Here is a 19223-nt window from a genome sequence, read left to right as displayed (position 1 = left end):
TATCTCTAATATTTTCTTGGGTTCTTTCTTAGGATTTCCATCTCTCTGCTTACATTGCTTTCTGTTATTGCATGCTGCCCACTTTATACATTAGAGCCCTTTGCATATTAATCATCATTGTTTTAAATTTTTGGTCTGATAAATCCCAACATTTCCTGCCATGTTTGGTTCTGATGCTTGCTTTGTCTCTTCAAATTGTATGTGTGGGGAGGGGGTTGCCTTCTTTTGGTATGCCTTGTAAGTTTTTCTTGATAGTCAGACATGATATACTGAGTAAAAGGAGCTCCTGTAAATAAGCCTTTAGTAATGTGGTGGTGAGGTGTTGGGGGAGAGGCAGAGATCTGTATAGTCCTATAATTAGGTCTTTTAGTTAGCCTGTGCCTCCACTGTGAACTTCACAAGTATTTTGAAGGTTTTTTTTTCCTCCCCCACCTTAGTGGGACAGGATGGCTAGAGTGGGCTGGGGTTGGGTATTTCCCATTCCCTACTTCATTTGGTCTCTCATAATATCCCAGTAGGTTAGGTTCTATTTAACCAGTTTGCCCTGAGGGCAGGCCTTGTTAAGAAGAAGAGAATGCTATTCAAAATGGTTCCTTTTCCCCTTTCCTTGTAGAAGCACAAGAGGATTTTTCTCTGATATTTACAATGGGAACCTGGTTCAAACTCCTGGAGGTAAATCTCACATTATGGTGTCCCACTGGATTTCCCTGGAGTTTAAACTCTCAGACTTGTCCACACTGAGTGTCCAGCAATTTGACAATTAGAGCTCGGGTTTTCCTGCCCTGTCACTGGTTCCCAAGGTGGTTTACGTTTATGAGTTTCTGTTCTGGTAAATCACAACTCCCTCCCTTTGCCTGCCTGCCTCTCCAATGACAGCGGTTGCCGTTGTGTTCGCCTCCCGCACTCTTTTGGATCCAAGAAGAGTTTTTTAATTTTTCAGTCTGTCCAGCTTTTTCTTGTTAGGTTGAACTTACATGTGGGATCAGAACTTGTCATATCTACCATACAGAAAAGTATTCTTTAACAGTACTCCTTGTCTATACCATCATCATCTTAACTTTGAAGTTAAATTCCTTGAATATTGATGATATCCATGATTAATTTTCAGTTTCCCATGTCCCTTGTTTGTTGTGAGAGCTTGTTTTATGGAAGAATTAAAGTTTGACCTTGGTAAAATATGATGTATGTCTAATTCCAAATTTTAAGAGCATTTGTTTAAATTCATGCATTATAGCTTTCATTCAGCTTCTAAATGAATAGCTATTTATATCTAACTTCTAGGTTACATGCATCTGGAAATCAGAGTGTAAATAACTATACCTTAAACTGAACTAGGTCAAGAACTTCTTTTGTTTGATTGGTAAATAATGCAAATAAAAGAATTCCAAAGTTGTATCAACATTTTCTTAAAGGCACATTTTCCCATTTGGCAGGGAGTTGGGAAGGGTTCATTCTCACACAATTTGATATATTCCCTATAGAACATCAACCCAAAGGGGGGAAAAAAACAGATAAGAATGTTTGCCATTGATAATTTTACTCTTGTGTTTCTGACTGCCTAAAATAAATTGCTGTTATGTCAATGTTTTAAAATATCTACTTGCATCATTTTTTTTTTATTCCTTAAACACTTTCAACTATATTACCTTGTACCTTTCTTTTTCTTTTTCCAGGTGAAAGGAAAAGAGCTCATCAGTTCTCAATAAATCCAAAGTCACAAATTTATTGAGTAAGGGTAACAGGCGTAGGGTTTCTGATTTATGGTGCCCTTTGCAAGTTCTAGTTAGCCTACTTGGTTTCTTCAGACCTCTCCCACATATTCACTAGCTAATGGTCTTCTATCACTTCCTATTCTAGACATGTCTTTCAGAGAACTCCATTAACACCAGTGTAGTTCTTAATTACCTCTTTGTTAGCATGGGTGATTTGCTTTACAGATTCTTTCTTTAGCTGATAAAACATTCCTATGTCCAATTTAAAAAGATTTTGTTTAATCAGATCCCTGAGCTAATGAAGACCATGTTTAAAGCTATTTAAAGGTCTTTTTAAATATTTGATGGTAGTATGGAATAAGTTAAAAATTTGCTGAATTTTTGTTTTTATTTAAAAAATATTAATAGCTTTTCATGTAATGAGTTTAACCACATTTACTTTGCAAACAAATTACTTTAGGCTACAAATTCAAAACCATTTTTTAAATAGAGTAAGGTGTTCCTTAAATAAGAGAGTCTAGGCAAATTGGTACTATAGAAAGTGTTGCTGGTAATTGAGGATCAAAGTCTAAAAGTAAAATTCCCTGTCAACACCAAAAGACATCCAAAGTGTACGTCTGGATATTTTTCTTCTTTCCCACTTTACTTTATCTCAAGGGCAAAATCCACCTAATGGTAACCAGGAAAAAAAAAAAAAAAAGTCTCCCACTGAATTTAAAAATGAGAAAGTAATATAAAATTATTCATATTTATCCTTTTTATTGCATTGTCTCTATATTTGTAGCAGAAACCTTGTATTCCCTATGTTAAGTCATACTTATTCTTGTGAAAGAATTAATGTTTAACTTTCTGAAAAATAAATTCCACTACTATATTTCCTGGCTATAAGGTAATAGGTTTCTGAGGCACTATAAGGAATATCTCCAGTGAATCCTAAATCACAAATATCCTCACTCTCTACATGGGAATATAGAACTTGGAATAACCTCATAATAAAATGAAGAGGAGGAAGAGACTATAATAACTGAAGACCGGTCCTTTCATTTTACTTTCGAGGCATTTCACTCAGTAATATATGTCCATTATACTTCTTAAGCACAGTACAGCTCTGTCCCTACACTAAAAGCATTATTGATTCTATTCTCATGTGTGTGTCATGGGCATAGTGCCACCTGTTCTGCAACAGCATAGCTCCAACATCTGGCCTTCCTCCATTTTGTATTATTCATCAAGCACACGTGTAGGGGTTTTATGTTTGCAATCTGTTCCTCATGTGAATCTTCAATTCTTTGTGAAGTTATGATGAATAAGGAACGGAGACTAGAACCAGAGATATCATCTGGCTTTACATATAGCCTGCCCCGGTGTCTGCCTATATGGTGTGATCTGAAAGTTTCTTGCAGAGTAGCATATCCTGAAATACACTTTAATCAATCCAAAATGATGTCTGAAATGTACCAGGATGGCAAAAATCCACTTCTTTTTTCTATACATTTCAGTTTCCCTAACAGTAGAGGACAAAAATTACATAATTCAGAAGGTGAAAAGAGTAACATATAAGTCAACTATCAGTTGACTTATTTCTGGTTACATGTTATTTCTCAGTTACAAAATAGAGTTATTGTGATTTTACTTGTAATTATACAAAAATTCCAGAAAATGATAAATAAGCAATAAAATTCATAATAGAAAAAATATGTAACTACAATTAATCTTTTGGTATTCTTGAATCTAGTCTTAACTCTGTATGTGCATATGTTTGCAAAAAATACATATACATAAAGGAATATATATATATACACACACACATATGTATGCATTATATATATGATTTGAGATATTTTTTGGCTAAAACATATATTAAATAAGGACATACATAATTCAATGATGGATTTATTATTTTCAATTAGGAAGCAGTTTTTACCTTTCTTGGTTGTCATTTTGTCCCCAAGGCATAATTTAGTATCTAGCACATAATGCAGTCGATATCTTGAGTAAACTATAAAACTTATTTATACACACACACACACATATAGTGAGTGTGTGTGTGTGTGTGTTAACTTACATAGAGGCAGATTATAAAGAGGCCAAATTCTGTGGGTCAAATACCTTTGATTAGGGATAGTTTTAGAATTATGACTGTGGGTCTGCAGGAACTACACTACCCCAAGCTATGTTTTATAGAGGGAGGCTATTCCCATGTTCACAAAATGGGGTTCTGCAGGCATTTTAGGCTTTTAGTGGGTGGGGCTAGAGATGCTTGCTCTACTGTTAGGCATGGGACTGATACATATACAAAATAATTATTTTGCATTTTCCATTGCTCTGTCATATGTCCTATTTTGTCTATTCATATAAATGAAAAACTAGTTTGTTACTATCTGAGCATAGAAATCAACTTTGTTTTATATACAAACACGAAATGTTTTCAAATGTTTTACTATAAACTTAATTCCAAAATCCAAGTGTCTTGTGAACGGGGGCGAAGTTGTTTTTCATTCTGATCAGGTCTTAAACAGAGTGATTCATTATTTATGAAAATCAGCCTACTAATAGTAATGTTGCTATGGTACTGGATCACCGATATTAAAATATGTTTTTTTTATTCTCACATGGTGATTCTATCTGCAAGTGTAAGTATTTGACTAGTTCATTATATATTTTAGTTTAGTAGTACCTAAACATATTAAAACTTATATTTACTATGAAGTATTTATATGGAGTCCTTTATATTGTTAAGGTGTTATATATATTTGGTAAATTTTATGTATAATAGTCTATACCATACTTAAATTAATTTTAGGAGAAATGTGGGTTGAATTGTGTCCCCTGAAAAGATATGTTGAAGTTCTAATCCCAGGTACCTGTGAATGTTTACCTGGAAATAGGATCTTTGCCAATGTAATCAAATTTAGATGGAGTCATACTGCATTAGGGTGCGTCCCAAATCCAATGACTGACGCTTTAATAACAGAAAGAAGAAGGAAATTCACATACACAGATACACAGATACATAGGGAAGAAGGCCACATGAAGACAGAAGTAGAAACTGGAATTATGCTGCCACCAACTAAAGGAAAACTGAAGATTGTCAGCAACCTCCAGAAGACAGGAAGAGAAGAAAAAAAAAATGTTCCCTAGACCCTTCGGAGGGAGCATTGGCCCTGCTGATACCTTGATTTTAGACTTCTAGCCTACAGAGCTGTAAAATAATAAATTTCTTTTGTTCTCAGCCACTCAGGCTGTGGTACTTCATCATGGCAGTTCTAGGAGTTCTTGTAGAGAGTAAGGGGGTATTACAAATTATATTCAAAGGAAAAGGGTGAAGATTGGGTTCACAGCAATTAAAAACACTGAAATATGAATAGACTGTTCCATTGACTTTCATGGTCCTTCAGGATATTCGTGGAACTTGCCTTTCTCAACCAATCCTTTCACTACTACCCCTCCTGGAATTTACCATTATCTGAACACACACACCTTTATTTGTGCTCATAATTCTGCTGGTAATGATAATTCCCTTACATCTTCCTGATTAAATAATAACTACTAAGCACAGCCCATCTCAAAGGCAAACTCCTCCTTCCTGTATGCCACCAACCAGATGTATTGTTAATGTGCCACTTTGTCTTCACTTTTTTATAACAATTAAACAAGTATATCCTGACTTGTATTATGATTGTCAGTATACAAATCTATTTGTCCATAGTTTACTGAAAACAGAAACTATGTCTTACTGATTTTCGCATTCTCAACTGTACTGACCAAAGCACACTGAATGCAGTTTGCAATCAGTTAAATAAATAAATAGATAAAAAATATTTTGTGATACAGAGAAAGTGTTTTTAAAAGAAGAGCTCTGGGAGATTAACCACTTTTCTGGGAGAGTATAATAGAATCATAAGAATTTAAAAGTGCTCACTTTGGCAGCACATATACTAAAATTTGAAATAATTTAAAGACTAAAGAAATTGGTGACGACCATTAAAGGCTAAGGCAAAGAAAGAATTTGCTTAAAAAATATGAGAAAAAGTGAAAAAAGATGCATTTGACTAGAACAAAAGCATATTTTGTCTCAGGCAAGGCAGAAAGTAAAATTTACATTTCCCATTTGTGTCTATCATGTTCATGTACAGATTGATGGCCAAGGCCTGGAAGCAACCTTCATGATGTCCTAAGATGATGGATCTTGAAGGCTTAATATTTTTAACAATTTATATAATCCACATTCCCCAAAAAAGGCATTTATTAATCTCCTTTCCTCTTTTATTCTCATTGCTTCAGAATTAGGCCATTTCAATAGGCAAGGCAATTTTATTATAGATACCAGCTACAACACATATTTGGTAAATCTTAATAACATCTTCTCACACCTACACAGTAAATTACTAGTAAAAACTGCTTTAGCTGTGACATTTTCACTATTTGCATTATCATCAACTCTTATATAGGCACATATTTCAATTTTGAAAAGAGAAGCTTTCACAAACATTATGACATTTGATTGAATGGACTAACTTAAAAACCATGCCTTATTAAAATATTTTCTGAAGTCAGATTTCTCTCCAAAAAGCAGTATTAAGCAGATCTGTAATTATAACTAGCACCCTTCCCTCAAGATGGCCAATATGCTATTTCTGTAAATTTATTTTCCATAACTTTCTCTCTCTGTCCTCCACATTAGTGACTTAAAATTTCAAGTTATATCTGAATTCCCTCACACTCAGCATTCCTCAATGTACTATTCATAGCCTATAAACAGATGAATATGACATTTGACAGTCAAACTTGAAGAGATTGTTATAAAACAATATTTAAAAGTCATTCATGTATTTTTATTCACAAAGTTATTTGTACTTTGGAAAAGATTCCCTGGATATCTTTAAACCAAAGATATAAATATATATATAAAACAAATAACCAGAATCACTGAAATTTCACACAACATAGAAACTAAATAGGTAGACATCTCCACAAGAGCTTTTCAATAACTCATGCTACCTGGGGCTTGTCAAACTCTACTCCACTTACTTGTCTGATCTGATCCCTCTCTAAGGTTTTTTTTTTGTTTTGTTTTTTTCATTTTTTTGGAGCTCATATCCTTTTTTTTTTTCCAGTGTCTCAGTAGATAAATAATTGAAAACCATACATAATATCATAAAAATAATATAATTATACAGCTACATAGTAATAGAATTGTATAGCTATATGGTAAAAATTCATGTGTAATAAATAATTTAAACCAGTGGTTCTTAACTGGAGATGATTTTGCTTTCCAGGAGAGTGTCTAGAGACATTTTTTATCACTATAAGGGTTGTACTCCTGGTATCTAATGGAAAGAAGCTAGGGATGCTCCTGTGGTCTGTTCTATGCATTTTAGGATGTTTTAGTATATGAGTCTTTCATCTCCTTAAATTTACTAAAACCTGTCAGGATGACTATTGTATATAAAGATAAGTATTGACAAATATGTGGAGCAATTAGAACCCTTGCACACTATTGAGAATGCAAAATGGTACAGTCACTATGGAAAACAGAATGGATATTCCTCAAAAAATTAAAACCGGAAAAACCATATAACATAGTCAGCCCATTTCTGGGTATTTATCCAAAAGAACTGAAATCAGAATTTGAAAGAGACATTACCACTCTTATGTCCATTACAGCAACATTCACAATAGCCAAGTTATAGAAACCACCTACTATCCCTCAAAAGATGAATGGATAAAGAAAATGTGGCTTATACATACAATGGAATATTATTTGGTCTTAAAAAAAAAGAAGGAAATTTTGCAATACACAACAACATGGATGACGCTTGAAGATCTTAATCTAACGAAATAAATCAATCAGAGACAAATACTGTACAATTCCACTTATATAATGTGTCTAAAATAGTCAAATTCATAGAATCGCAGAGTGGAATGTGGTTACTAGGGACTGGGTGGAGGAGGAAATGGAAAGTTACCTAACAACTGGCACAAAATTTCAGTTGAGCAAGATGAGGAAGCTTTAGAGATCTGTTGTACAGCATTGCACCTAGGATCAGCTTAATTGCACTATATACTTAAAAATTGTTAAGAGGCTAAATCTCATGTTAAGTGTTTTTACCACAGTAAAATGGTTTTTCTTATTTAAAAAATAAATGGCTGTGACACACTTTTAGCTGGTACATACACTCTTCAACTTCTCTTACTTGCTTCTTTCAATGAAGCCAATTGCCATGTTGTTAGTTGCCCTACAGAATGACCTATGTGGCAAAGATCCAAGAGTGACCTATGGCCAACAGCACTGATGAAGTGAATCCTGCCACGGGCCATGTGAATGAACTTGGAAACGGATCCTTTCCTGCCTGCATATAAAACTGTAACCCTAGCTGGTCCCTTGACTGAATCTTGTGAAAGACCCAAAGTTAGAGGAGATAGCTAAACTATACACTGATTCCTTATGTCCAGAAAATGTGAGATAATAAACAGTGCTGATTAAAACATCAAATTATGGAGTAATTTGTTATGCAGCAATAGATACTAAAACAGATATATAATTTGGAGTTCCCTTTAAATGTATATTTGAAAAATGTTCACGAGGCTTTTAGATATTTCTTAAAGAAAGAAAATATACTACAGGCTGTGTCTATAGACTCTCTTCAACTGTTTTCAGCACAATGATTGGTACAAATAAACCAATGAAGTAAAATGATTTGGTGGAGGTTTTACTATTTTATCATTGATAATGTAATGTCATAGCTACTATAACATTAATGCATATACAAGTCATCATTTCAGTGTAATATGTCAATCACAATGATTGACTACAGGTAAAAAAAAAAGTTTTACTGGTGTTTTGTTACTGTCTAAGTGCTGATATAAGTTAAATAATAGCTAATAAATAATTGCTCAATTCGAACAATATGTGACCTGGCTTTAAATCCTAAAAAACACTAGTTAACAAAATTGGCAGAGGTTGGTGAGTAACTTAACCACTCTTTTCATAAAATTACACATCTTTAAATGAATATTATTGAGCAAGATGGTAATGGCACATAACCTACTAGCTTGATTTATTTCTACCATCATATGAAACTTTAGGTTCCTGTTGTATCAATATTATGCAGTAATCAAATTATAATGACAAGTGCTTCTCATATATCTTATAGATATGATTCAGGATTTATTTTGATAATTACCATTCTTAAATATTTCTCAATTATAAATCAGTAAAATTAGAGTAGTAACACTACTGTGTCTTGAGTTCTTCTAAAAGTACCTGACACACAAAAAGGCCAGCCTATATATGTTGTCATATTAAAACTGTAAAACTATATTAAACTGTATTAACCATATGAAATTTATTAATCACGGTATTTTTTAAGAGAAGGGGCTATCAAGGAAAATCTCACAAAGAAGACTTTGTAATGATTACTGAGTAGTGAATAGCTGATACCAAAAAGGCAGGCAGAGTACCATTCCAAGCAGCAAGTGCAAAAAGTACAGGCTCCAACGTGTATGAAGAAAGCCATAATTTTTCTAGAATCTTGGACAAATATCTACCAGCAATTATACCCAATTATATTAAAAAAAATGATGTCTAAGAACATCTGAGCAGTTAACACACAAAGTTGAAAGACTTTAAGGACGCCTTATCCTAGCACCACTTTATGTTCCTGAGCTTGGAATCTAATCCTAATAAAAGTGATACACGGCATTTTTGTACTCTTTCATTTTTTTGTTAATTATGAAAGCACATTCGTTATAACCTCCTATACTACACCAATTTATATGCTGTGGAACTGCCCGTTGACCTCTATGTGCCACAGTATTCCACAACCACTTGTCTCAAAGCAATGTGATTATGTTAATCAAAAAGCTGCCAGGCACAGGAGTCACTTAAAAATTGCTACCCAAAGGCCTTCCATTTGTCTTGTTTTAGAGAAAAATAAAAAGTATATATATTTTTTTATTTATATTCATTTTATATATATATATAAAAGTGTGTGTGTGTGTGTGTGTGTGTGTGTGTGTGTGTAAAATGAATAGTTTAAGCATGATCCCTGGTGCCTACTAGTACAACAAAACTCTGATATGCTTATAAATACTCCCCATAGCTTTCCCAGGTCCAATATCATATTTTCTTTCCAGTTTACAAAATTTCTCTATTTTTATTTGAATCTTTCAAATGGAACATTCAATATTTCATTTTGGTGACTTTGGATTTTATTCCATTTTTTAAATACATGTGAATTTGGTGCCTATTTTTTGGTAAAATCCTTTGAATTCAGTCATAAAAAAACATAGATATGGTCCTCTAATAGAATTTGGGCAAACAGAAAGATAATTAAAATAGATAATTATACTAAGATCTGATAAGCATTGTGATAGAGGAAATATTGAATGAGACAAAAGCAAAAAAAAAAAAAATAGGTAGAATGAACTTAGTCTCAGGGCCAGAAAAGTGTTCCAGAAAAGCACTGTTTAAGGGAGAGACTTAGAAGATGAGAGTTGCTCAGAGAAAGTGAGAAATGTGAAGGGCAGATAGTGGGAGAATAAAGTGACAGACTCAATTTTGGACAAAATCAAAAGCCTAAAAGGAAGACAAGGCAGGTGATTTTGGTGAGCAAAAATAGTTCAATATATCTGAGGTTTAGAGTTTATGGGCATTGAATATATGATTGAGAGAAGTCAAGAGATGAGGTTGGAGGGAAAAGCAAAGATCCATGATGTAAGGCCCAGCAAGGCAGGTTGCTTTATTCTTAGGACAATGGGAATCCAATGAAAGAATTAAAGCAGTGTAGACACTTTTTTAAGAGATGATCCTACTACAGCGTGCAAAATGAATAAGCCATTTAAAATAATCTGTTGTACTAGTTCAGGCAAGAGATGATCTGATCATTGCCTTTACTAGAAGGATGACTACAGAGGAATTTGTTAGATGCTTAGGAAGTAGAAATGTCAGTATTTGGTATCTGAATAGTTTACTAGTAAGGGCAGAAAGAGAAATAACTGATGATTTCTATTTTATTACCACTTTGAAAATAGGTTTAACAGTGGAATCATTTACTGTGAAGAGAGATTCTCAGTTGAGAACTAAGTATAATGTATTCAGTTTTGACTACATACATTGATACGCCAAACAGAAATGACCAATGATCAAGAAGCTATACAATTCCACCATTTCTTTAGCACTTTTTGGAGTAAAATGAAATGTATTACTCTTCTGAAAATGTTAATGTACTCTCTTCAATAATATTCCTGCAGTGCTGATCCACAGCATACAAAGGCCTAAAGATTGTTTCACAACTGCTGTTAGAAGATAAAGTGAAATATTGAAAGAGCCAAGGAAAATCTTGAGATACTAATAGGTGAGTTAGACAATGAATTATCTGAAAGAACCCTGAATTATGGCACTATGTGAATGTTTTGATGGCAATTATATTTATGTGGTTTTTTTGTATGGCACAACTCAAAGTCACCCATGTGTTCTCCTGGAAATCTGCTCTAGCAGGAGTGACATGTTACATGTTTTTGATGTTTGTGACAATTCTGGGACATTCTGCATTCTCACAGCTAGTCAGGTAGAAAGACAGTGGAAGGAAAATTTGGAGAAGGAGAGAATAGAAATAAAAGGACAGATAAAGGAATGTTCTCTTTTGTAAGGAAACCTCTGCAGATGTATTTCTCAATCTTGGCTATACATGGAATCACCTTTGGAAGCTTTAAAACATACAACCCAATAAGTACAAAATCAATAGCTGTGGATTTAGGTGATAGGCATGGTACCCTTTAAAAAGTTTCATTAGTAAACCTGAGACCCCCTTTATTGAGAGTAGCTAGTTTATAACCTCTATTGAAAGGAAAAGATTCACATATTGATATATATATATTTTACAAATATAATTTCTAAGTGTGAAATGTAATATGAATAATTATACTTAAAAATAATAGTTCAATACATCACATCAATAAGAAAAATGATAAAAAACATATGATGATTTCAATAGACACAGAAAAAGCATTTGACAAAGTACAACATCCATTCATGATAAAAAAAAAAAAAACCCTCAACCAAATAGGTTCGGAGAGGAATATACTTCAACATAATAAAGTCCTTATATGAAAAACCCACAGTTAACATCATACTCAAAGGAGAAAAGCTGAGAGCTTTTCCCCTAAGATCAGGAATAAGACAGGGATGTCCACTCTCACCAGTTTTATTCAACACAGTACTGGAAGTCTTAGCCACACCAATCAGACAACAAAAAGAAATAAAAGGCATCCAAATTGATAAGGAAGAAGTAAAAGTTTCACTATTTGCAGGTGACATGATACTATATTTAGAAAAGCCTAAAGTTGCTACCAAAAAACTACTAGAACTGATAAATGAATTCAGTAAAGTCACGGGATACAAAATCGATACAGAAATCTGTTGCATTTCTATCCACTAATAATGAAGCAGCAGAAAGAGAAACTAAGAAAACCTATCTACAACTGCACCAAAACCAATAAAATACCTAGAAATAAACTTAAAGAGATGAAAGACCTGTACTGTATAAAATAGGAAATACTGAGGAAAGAAATCAAAGATGGATGGCACAAAGAAATAGAAAGGTATTTCATGCTCATGAATTGGAAGAACAAATACTGTTAAAATGTCCATGCTACCCCAATCAATCTACATATTTAATTTAATGCCTATCAAAATACCAATAGCATTTTTCACAGAAGTAGAACAAACAATCCTAAAATTTGTATAGAACCACAAAAGACCCTGATTAGCCAAAGCAATCTGGGAAAAGAAAAACAAAAACTGGAGGTGTCACAATTCCAGACATCAAGTTACATTACAAAGCTGTAGTAATCAAAACAGTATGATACTGGCACAATAATAGACACATAGATCAGTGGGACAGAATAGAAAATCCATAAATAAATCCACAATTATATGCTCAATTATTCTTCAACAAAGGAGGCAAGAATGTGTGATGGGAAAAAAGACTGTACCTTCAACAAATGTTGGGAAAACTGCTGGACAGTTACATGCAAAAGAATGAAACTGGACCACTTTCTTACACCGGACAGAAATATAAACTCAAAGTGGATTAGGGACCTAAATGTGAGAGCTGGGATTATAGAAATCTTAGAAAAGAGCACAGGCAGTAATTTGAGATCCACTGTAGCATCATATTTCTAGATATGTCTCCTGAGGCAAGAGAAACAAAAGCAAAAATAAACTATTGGTACTTCATCAAAATAAAAAGCTCTCCAAAGCAAAGGAAATAGTCATCAAAACTAGAAAATAACCTACCAAATGGGAGATATTTGCAAATTAAGTATCTGATAAGGGGTTACTATCCAAAATATATGAAAAACTGATATAACTCAACACCCAAAAAACACATAATCCAATTTAAAAATGGACAAAAGACATGAACAGACACTTCTCCAAGAAAAGACATACAGATGGGCAACAGATACATGAAAAGATGCTCACCATCACTCATCATTGGAAAAATGCAAATCAAAATCACAATGAGATATCACCTTACATTGGTCAGAATGGCTAAAATAAAAAACACAATAAACAACAAGTGTTGATGAGGGGAGCCCTTTTGCACTGTTGGTGAGAATGCGAACTGGTGTAGTCACTGTGGAAAACAGTATGGAGGTTCCTCAAAATGTTAAAAATAAAACTACCATATGATCCAGTAATTGTATTAATGGATATTTATCCAAAGAACACAAAAACACTAATTCAAAGGGTACGTGCAACCCTATGTTTATTGCAGCATTATTTACAATAGTAAAGATATGGAAGCAGTCCAGGTACCCACTGACAGATAAATGGGTAAAGAAGATGTGGTATGTATACAATGGAATATTATTCAGCCATAAAAAGAGCAAACAACATGGATGGATCTAGGGAGTATAATGCTAAGTGAAATAAGTCAGCCAGAGAAAGACAAATACCATACGATTTCACTTGTGTGGAATTTAAGAAACAAAACAAATAAAGAGAGAGAGAAACCAAGAAACAGATTCTTAACTATAGAAAGCAAACTGATGGTTACCAGATGATGAGGTGGTGGTGGTGGTTGGGGGCGAGAATGGGTAAATAAGTGATGGGGATTAAAGAGTACACTTACGATAAGCACTGAGTAATGTACAGAATTGTAGGGGGGCGGGAAGTAAAGTTTATTGTCCTCCTCACGACCAAGGGTTTTCTTTGGTGATCACAATTTCAGAAGGTACAACAGTAATATGTTATCTACGTGGCATGCAACACTCATTTCTTGAAAAATATTTGTCTTTTAATAAAACGTGTTAAGGGAATTAGTTTTCTTTCTTGAAGTGATGCTATAGGTTACTGAATTATAATATGCAGTTTTATCAGAATAATGTCGGGTTAGTATTTTTTTATTTTTTCGAGTTTTTATTTAAATTCCAGTTAGTTCACTGGATAATACAGTTTAATATTAGTTTCAGGTGTAGAATTGAGTGATTTGGTTTCGTATTCTTAAAAACAGATTTTTCATAGCAATAAGACAAAGAGCAAAGATGTTTGACATATAAAAATAAATCCTAATCAGAATATTTTGAAAAACACTCTTTTTAATCAACTAGTTACTGGATAACCAACCACAACAGGTATACTGTATTTAGAAAAGAACAAGCCCCAGTTCTCACAATGTCTAGCTCATTTTTTTTTCTTCCCAGGTGGAGCCAATCAGTGACCATAACTCTTCTGGTGTTCCAGACCAAACCAGGGATACACTAAAGCAGAAAGAATGGGTAAAAAGTAAAGCAGAACATTGCTGAGCTTCTCTCTTTCTGTACTTTAGTTTCCTTATCTTTAAAATGAAGAATCCCTCAACCACATTTTATTAAGCTAAGTAAGCCATGAGTTGGTAAAATAATTTAACGTTTCCCTCTCATCTTCTAGTCAAAGATCCCTTAAATAAATCTCACACTTCGATATCTGAATGGATGCTGTAATTTCATTAAAATTAACAGGTTTGTCTCCATTTATTTTATCTTTTAGGATGAAAGTTGAACTCTGGAATGTAATAGAGCCCAACAACCTCCCATCTATCCAGATCCCCTCACAAAGTAACTTCTTTAAATATATGTTTGTTGTTAGACACATAAAATATGCCCTCTCTCCAGATACAAGTTAACAATATTCTGAAACACATATGACATTTTTGAATATCTATCCTTGTGTAGATATTAAATATTGTTATATTTTCACATCAAATCAAATAGACATCTTTTTAAATAGGATTTTAATGTGTAGGTGGTCTTTTGAAAATAATTAGATTGCTTATTCTAACAAATGGATATCAGCAAAAGAGTGTTTTTATAAACTACCAAGAATGGAAATTGATTTGTTATAAGAAAATAAACTAAAAATATATGTGTTTAATAAAAGATTCCATCAGAATAAAATTAAGCTAAGATAAATTCTCTTATATGTTCTTATTCTAAGTATGATATTCCAGAAACTTCATTTCTCTTTATCATGTGCCTAAAAAAAATAAAAAGAAAATATAATTTAAAAAACTTGAAAGACTATGTTTAAGCTAGGTAATAAGAAGTAGCACCATAATCTCAAATGAAATAAATGTATTCATATGAGAAAACACCTTTGAAAATGAAGAATGTAGATGATAGCAGCCTTAATTTGTCACCAATATTTTATTTACCCAACAAATATTTATTGAAATCCTACTATATGTTGGGAAGTAGAAACAGAATAGTGATAATGTTAGGCAAAGCAGAGAGCATAGAGTCTAGTGAGAAAACTATTAAAACTTATGCTTATTTTATTATCCAAAAAACCCTATTTCAAGCATCTTTAAAATGTGTAAAACTTTAATATTATTTATAATTTTAACTATGAAGCATACGTGAAATTCCACATAATTAATAAGAAAACTGTCTGCAAACCCAAATACATATTTTTTCCCATAGTCCCTTTGGACAGTGGCAAAACAATTATTTAAAATGGCAAATAATATTTACAGGCTTTGGAAAGTAAGGAAAATCATACTCCTGACTTTATCAGAAAGAATAATACAAAATTTAGGTTTCTAATATGAATATATGTCCTAGTTTTAGGAAACTATCATACTTAAAAAAATCAGCATTTAGGAAAATATGTTTGAGTAGCCTGCACCGTAAGTATCAACCTTGTGTTATGTATCTTACACTCAGCCCCATGAGCCTTCTCCATGACCTGTCATGATTTCTATTTGCTATGCCAAAGTCTACTTCTGGTTAACTCAACATTTGGGCATTCAGTGATTCTGATCCAAAAGCATTATGAATTACTTCATGAAATTTAAAATTCATATAGGTTGTCTAAAATCTATGTTACGGATTTTCAAATGGAGTGTAGCAGCAAAGAAAGGAGAGTTTCCCAGAGATATTCAAACAGATTAAAGAAATTTCAAGCATTTGTGGTCCTCTCTGGAAAGAAGATGTAATCCTAGAACAATTCTTCCCTACAGGATGGCACATTAGCATCGGCTGAAGACTCTATACTCACAACTCAATTAGGAAATATAACAGACCAGATTTACCACAGGGGAGGAAAATTAGACTTGAGAATTTGTGTGTGTGTGTGTGTGTGTGTGTGTCTGTCTGTCTGGTGGTGGTGGTGGATGGAAAGATGTGGTTGGTATAAAGAAACATAGAAAGAAAGCAAGAGAGTTTCTAACAGTGCCCTTTCCTATCCCTAGCTTTGCCCACGTCAACAGTTTATAGTAGGAAAATATAAATCCCCAAATCAGGAGGGATAAACAAACAGTATGAACCCAGGAAGAGGGCAGAGCAGATAATGAAAGGGGAAAACTAGCCAGCTAGACCCTAAGCTAATATACCCCAGAAACCAAAGGACTACACAATGGCAAGTCATCTTTTCAGGGGAAAAAAAAAATGAACTCACAATCAATATAACTTTCCAAAGTTTTGGTTGGCTCTTGGACACTCCTATAAGTGTATAGAGAGGAGGGAGTGTGGCAAATAGGGTGTGGTTGAGCCTAAGCTGGAAATGAAAGTCTTCTACTGTAGGTACTAAGTCACATGGCCAACTCACTCAAAGTTTTCTATAGATGCAATATAAGATTGGTCCTAGGCTTTTACCTGTCTACTACATACTCATGTGACTAGGTTTAAAATTGGCCCAACGAAAGAGGAGCTTAGAAAAAAATAATAAATTGCTAGTAGTGCATGGACTGAAAAAAAAAATCAAAAGCTGACTAGTGTATTGTACAGGTTATTAATTAAATGGGGCAAATAAAAAATCCTAAGAAGATACCCTATAAGACATCTCTGAACATTACCTCAGATGTAGCAAGCTAGAAAGAATGTAGCTCTCATCCTTACAATAAAGAGAAAGATGGACAAATTGCAAATTGATGATTTTTTTTTTCCTAACCTACCAGAGAACTGAGGTTTCAGGCAAACCATATAACTCGAAAACTTGGGAGAGATAGGCACTTTCAGGCAGAAGCAGAACACACATTTGCTTAGCTAGGGTACATATGGCCATGTGCCATATAAGCCAGTTAAAAGACAGAGTTGAGGGGCGCCTGGGTGGCTCAGTTGTTAGGCATCTGCCTTCGGCTCAGGTCATGATCCCAGGGTCCTAGGATCAATCGAGCCCCGCATCAGGCTCCCTGCTCAACGGGAAGCCTGCTTCTCCCTCTCCCACTCCCCTTGCTTGTGTTCCCTCTCTCGCCGCTATGTCTCTGTCAAATAAATAAATAAAAATCTTTAAAAAAAAAAAAGAGTTGAAAAATTTTAATGAATTGCTGAAGGCATGTGTGACTTAGTGTGAGAACTTGATGCTGGCTGGGGCAGGGAAACAGTGGATATTGCTGAAATTCTGCACAGACCAGCCCTTTCCTTTCTTCCCCAAACAAAATGTTTAAGCTGTAGAGGCAAAGGGAACAGGGGGAAAAGAAACAAAAACAGGAACTAACCCTGAAAGAAAGCAGTAATACATGCCGGGTCCAGAGCTATAGTTTTAGAAGGGGCAAGAAAACTTTCTTAGGTTATACCTCAAGACTCAAGGACATAGTACCTGCTGAGACTGAGGCTTAATCACAACTGTAGAGAATGCCCCATTCCTCTGCCCCTGCTACCACATTAACAAGAATCGAGTAAAAATGACAACGGAATAAAGATGAGAAAGCTGCAGACAGAATTTCTCCAGGTTACAGTCTAAAGACTCAAAGCCAAGGGGTGAGCAGACATTGAGCAAATAACCTTTGGTACTGAGGGTATGCTCATCAAATGAATGCTATCATAGGTGTATTGTATTGGAGAATCCATGACAACTAAAAATAATCATAAAGGTAAAAATGAGCTTAATTGGCATCACAGTTGGATATGGCCATCCAAAAATTTTATACAATTCTAAGCTGCTGTAGTAGGAAAAGTCCCCTAGGATACCAAATTGTTACATTTAAATATACTCCACACTGGCTGTAGCACATTTTGATTATTGTTATATACCTGAAGGGCAATGTAGAGGGCTACACCAAGCAGACAAACATTCAAAAGAATATAACCTAATGTGACAGTACTAGAAAACATTCAAAATGTAATTGTTAAAAAGATCAAGACATGTTTAACCTTGAAACAGAAAAGCCTATGGAATATATACCAGGTATTCAAAAACATTTAAAGGATTTTCAAATGGAAAAAAAAATCACATTTTATATATGGTATTGATATATAAAAATAATTAGAATCAGTGTGAATCAATCATTGAGACACATGCTTTCAATCGCAGGAGAAATAACTTCTCATTCATCAAAGTAGCCTAAAGATAAATATATTATTTATGAGGTGCATCATTAAAGGTACTCATGTATATATTGAATAATCAATACTGGAAAATACTTTAAAGTAATTGATCATTATTAGATTGAATTATATTTAATATTCACTGATTATATTATTGTATCAAAGGTGAAGCACATACCAAGTTTTTCAACTCAGATTTTATATTGATATCTTTTGAGAAATAAAGCTTATGATCATATTTAGGCTAAAAAATTTAAATGATATTAAATGCTATAAATCTTCTAAACTAAGTCATTTGGCAGGAGATAGTACAAACTTTTTATTTCAATGGAAAACAAAGCTAAGGAGAGAGTCAATGTAAACAATTCAGAAAAAAAATATTTTTCAAAATGGGCAAGAGATTTATTTATTGAATGTACTAAAAACACTGAAGCTGCTTTGTATTATGTATTGCTTACACTTTAAGAATGCACTCTTCCAAAGGAAAGCAACCTCAATACATTCCATGAATCATCTTTCAGACAAGAAACACTGGGATTTGCCAATATCAGTGAAGGTGACCCTCTTATAAGAGTTTTCTTTCCTTTTGTCCCCATCTTCCACTAGGTTCTTACATAAATTTAAAAATAGCATTGGCACTTAAAAATATATCTTAATTTATATTTAAATAATAAGAACTCTATAATTTAAAAGAAAATC

General features: G+C 33.7%; 1 long non-coding RNA gene across 1 annotated transcript in view; it reads left to right on the top strand.

Annotated features, from left to right (window-relative positions):
• The window catches only part of LOC141373056 (uncharacterized), a 49184-nt gene extending 34595 nt beyond the window's left edge, over nt 1-14589 (top strand). The window contains exons 2-3 of the long non-coding RNA XR_012378685.1: nt 10968-11071; nt 14424-14589. This is a non-coding gene — a long non-coding RNA (uncharacterized lncRNA). The remainder of the gene's footprint in view (nt 1-10967; nt 11072-14423) is intronic.
• Nucleotides 14590-19223: the final 4634 nt, after the last annotated feature.

Source organism: Callorhinus ursinus, unplaced genomic scaffold (assembly GCF_003265705.2).
Source record: "Callorhinus ursinus isolate GAN/ISIS: 27379988/994484 unplaced genomic scaffold, GSC_fseal_2.0 scaffold7, whole genome shotgun sequence".
In the NCBI taxonomy this organism is placed as follows: domain Eukaryota; kingdom Metazoa; phylum Chordata; class Mammalia; order Carnivora; family Otariidae; genus Callorhinus; species Callorhinus ursinus.
Note: the sequence above shows the minus strand (reverse complement) of the source record. Positions and strands in the feature narration are given on the sequence as shown.